The following is a 4,221-nucleotide window of genomic DNA, read 5'->3' as shown; positions in this document are numbered from 1 at the left end:
GAGTGGTATCGAGTAGACAATTGGCACTGTCTACCACAGCGGTGTTTTGCATTTTGTTGCATATCCTTTGGACCTCAGATCGCTCCAGGTACACAAGAAGCACACTGGTACCAGCGTGCTAATGGCGAAGGACTGCTTCATCTCCTAAGGCAAGACACTGAACACAAAACTCGTAAGTAATCGAACGTGGCACATGATTAAATGCCCAGATAACTGATGTGCAATTCAGAGAAGGGAGAGATCAACTTGAGTTATGTAGGAGCTTCATGAGAGAGGATGAAATTGGAGCCGGATTTTGGAGGTTGAGTAGGATCAACAGCAGCTGTCGTGAAACCCTGTTTAGAACTCCCTGCACACACTCAGATGTCAGGGAGAGCCTGCATGTGTCCCATACCCAACCAAAATGTTCTCTTATTCCGTTCTTGGACTGAGTACCTGAGACAGAAGAATTGGCCAGAATTTTGCTCCCTAGCGTATAGATCTTGTCTTGCCAAATGCGTTCCAGACATTCCCTGTCCACTCCAACCCCAATGCTCTGAGCAGCAGTTACTGCTCGGCCATCTCCCAGGACCCTGAATTTGCTCCACTCAGGATCTTTCCAACACGAGTTACCCTTCCCAGGTGTCACTTCCTGGGCTCACCACCGATATGCGGCCAATCTGCCTGGGGCTGCATGAGGCCATCTAACTTGTCCCTCTCATCCAGTTTTCCTTTTTTCGAATCTTAAACTTTTCTCCACTCTTTTATTTTGTCAGAAGAGAAGTGGCAGTGTAGTTACTAGTCAAACGTGGGATTGCCATGGGAGGGGTAGAAAGACAAGTACTGGCACTTGGCTCTGAGTTTTAAAGACAGACACTCTTGGAATCCCTGGCAGAGAGACTCGGAAAGAAAAGCTTGTTGGGTACTAAAAGCCAAGTCTCCTGAAGAATAGAAAGGTTATACCGAAGCCAACAGATAAGAAAGGAAGAACGATGGGACAGGAATTCAAGATGAAGATTTCATGCTACCCATCTCTACCCCCTCTGCCCCTCCCAAATTTAAAAAAAAATATTCTTCACTTGGGTTTGGGGGGTAGAGATGGGTAGCATTAAATCTTAAAGTGGGCACCTGAGCAAGCCTGTGCTCAGGAAGTCTTGAGGGCCTAAGAGAAGACTGTGGCTGTCTTTTTCTGGGGTTGGGCTGGGACTGAGCAACCCAGTGAGCAGCTGAGGCTTTCCTCATGGCTGCCAACTGATCTGGGTTCCCGTGGATGGGTGAGGTGTAACAATAAGGATGGACCTCAGGAATGCAATGCTCAAAATCTGTCAGGGTGTCCAGGTAAAGGAATAGACATCCCAGCATGGTTCGTGATGTCCAGGGACCAGGTACACTCTCTGTGTTTCTCTGAAAGCCTCTGGGAGCTTGGCTATGTAAGGGAGGGAAAGACGTTATAGATAGGAATTAACCAAAAGAAAAATTAGAGAAACGATGCCAACACACTTGAACTAAAGGTCCATGTGGTGTGGACCTGCTGGCTTGTACTGTTAGAGATTGCTCATCTGGTTAAAAATAAGCTTTAAACATACTTTTTAAAATGGTAAATGAGGTTGACACTTACTAAAAAGGTGTGGAGAGAGTTTGCAAGCAACCCAGATCCAGAACCTCCCAGTTTCTCGTGCACTGTGGGTTTGCTGTTATTGACTAACATGCTTTTCAGATTTACTCAGTCTTAACCGTAGAAACCAAGACCACCACACTGAGCCGAATATGGTGGCACACAACTGTATTCTCAGTGGTTACGCTCCTCGTACTTGGGAGGCTGAGGCAGGAGAGTGGAGAGTCCAAGGCTAGCTTGGGTGACTTAGTGAAAACTTGTCACAGAACAAAACAGGACCAGTAGCAAACAGCCACACGGCACTGAGTTCTAATTCTGCCTTAGGATCCTCACAGCTATGACTGCTGATTAGCCTTTTTTGACTTTTGATGACCTCGAACGTTTAAGAGAGTGCTGGTGAGATAGTTTGTAGGAAGGGCCTCACTCAAAGGATGTTGTTTATTCATCTGGAGTTAGGAGATTTGGGAATGAAGACCGTGGCAGTCTTATCATAGCTGGTACACACTGTCAGGGCCACTATTGCTCCTTATGTTCATTTCAATCACTAGGCTAGTGCAGCGTTACAGTTTCTCTGCTGGAAGTAGATCACCAGTTTTGTTCTCTTTGGAAGGAAAGTACTATGTGCAGCTTGTATTTCAGGAGAGGGGAGTTCCGTTCCATCTCATTCAGGGCAGTGCCTCCACAGAAATTACTTGTAATTCTTTTACATTGGGAATTTGTTTATTACACTCCATTTGCTTGTTTACATCAGTATAGACTAAAAAAATATTTATCTTGTTCTAATAACCAACTAGTGCTGTATCTTCTTACTTAAATTGTTGTAGTTCTGGCCACTAGCAGCTTTTCAATTGTTTCCTGTATCTCTGGGCAGTCTTTATCCTTGATGTCTTTTTTCTTGGGAAGCCACTTCCTTACCTTCTAGCGCAATAGGATGCTTTGGGATCATGTTAAATATCTCCTGCCCCACGACCAGAATCAGCCATTTTCCCAAGGACCCCCTAGTTCTTTTGATGGGAGAAAAGTATTGTATTAAAAACAAGATTTTAGGGCTGCAGAAATGTCTCTGTCTGTAGTAAAGAACTTGCTCTGCAAGCTTGAAGACCTGAATTCAGATCCTAGTACCCCCAGTAAAAGGCTGAGTGCAGTAGTTTGAGCAATGAGGAGGCAGAGATAGGAAGGTCCTTGGGTATTGCTGGTCAGCAGTTAAGGAGTTCCAGATTCAGTGAGAGACCCTGTCTCCAAAAATAAGGTGAGGAGTGATTGGTTGAGTTAGACCTTGGTTGCAAACTCTTGCATCCACGTGAACATAGACACATGTCCCAACAGATAAGAACACACACACACACACAAACACACACACACAGAGAGAGAGAGAGAGAGAGAGAGAGAGAGAGAGAGAGAGAGAGAGAGAGAGGACTCTAATGATCGGTGTGTGGATGTTATGAAAATGTCTCCAGGCCCAGACAATTGACAGAACAAGAAGGCACATGTACTATCCTGGCTATATACACACAGCTGTAGGTCTTTACACACATCTGTAGTAAGACGAACATGAGTTCCTATGGATGTCTTCAACCCTTGTCCTGAAGGAAACTGAGCACTAGAGCCTATTCCCCTGGCTTGTCTGAGACTCCCAGGGGAGAAAGCCCTGGTGACCACTATCCACTAGTTCATTTGTTAAACATAGGTAGTGGTGTAGTTTGAAGGAATTTGTTTATCTGTTTTCTCCAGTATTTGATCTTTAATTATGTGGCACCCATTTCGTCTTGCAGGCTTGACATAAAGCAGAATTTGACTATTTCACACAGCTCACTCGATGTGCATTTTTTAAAGGTCTCTTTCCTTCTCTGGTCACCCCCCTGCCTCCATCATCTTCGCTATACATCTGGGTAGCCTGAGGACCCAGCACACTTGGGAGATGAGGATTCCCCGCAAGTCCCGTGTGTGTGTGTGTGTGTGTGTGTGTGTGTGTGCAAGGAGACTGTAGACTAGAGCCAGATAATCTGTTTTCATTGCCTCTCTTCTCATTCAACAATTATCGAGCCCATTCTACCGGCCCGTGTTAGCGCTGCGCCTGCGAGGGTCACACCAGCCCTGTGCCCTGGTCACCCGGCCCCGCGGGTGACATAAATAATAATGAAACCGCTCCAGCGCTAGGATCGCTTGCCGTGTAGGCGTGAGAGTCCTGGCAGGGGGCGCAGTGCTGGGCCTGGAAGGCCAGTGTGGGTCGGTCACACTTGTTCCTGCTCCTCCCAGGCTTGGAAGCTGCCGGGGAGGAGGAGAGCTAGTCCGCTCCACGTTCCAGCAGCCACTCCATTCCGCCCTCCGGGCTCCCAGGAGCGGCCCCGCCCCTCCATAGTCCCGCCCACAACAGGTCCCGCCCACCAACCGAGCCCACGCTCCGGCCCCTAACGAAGCTCTCCGGAAATTGCCGAAGCCCCTCTTTTTCCTTCCTCTCCTTTCCCTGCTCTCCCTTTCCTTTCACCCGGGCTCCCTCAGCCGTGATTTCTCCCTCCCCCTCCTTCCTTCCCCATTGGAAAGCAAGATGGAGGCTCGCTGCTGCCGCCGGCGCCCGTGATAGCGGAGCTCCGCCGGCCCCGGCCCCCGCCCTCGCGTGTCCGCGCCGT

Source organism: Microtus ochrogaster, chromosome 19, assembly GCF_000317375.1.
Source record: "Microtus ochrogaster isolate Prairie Vole_2 chromosome 19, MicOch1.0, whole genome shotgun sequence".
Lineage (NCBI taxonomy): Eukaryota > Metazoa > Chordata > Mammalia > Rodentia > Cricetidae > Microtus > Microtus ochrogaster.
The sequence above is the reverse complement of the archived record's forward strand: the minus strand, read 5'-3'. Positions refer to the sequence as shown.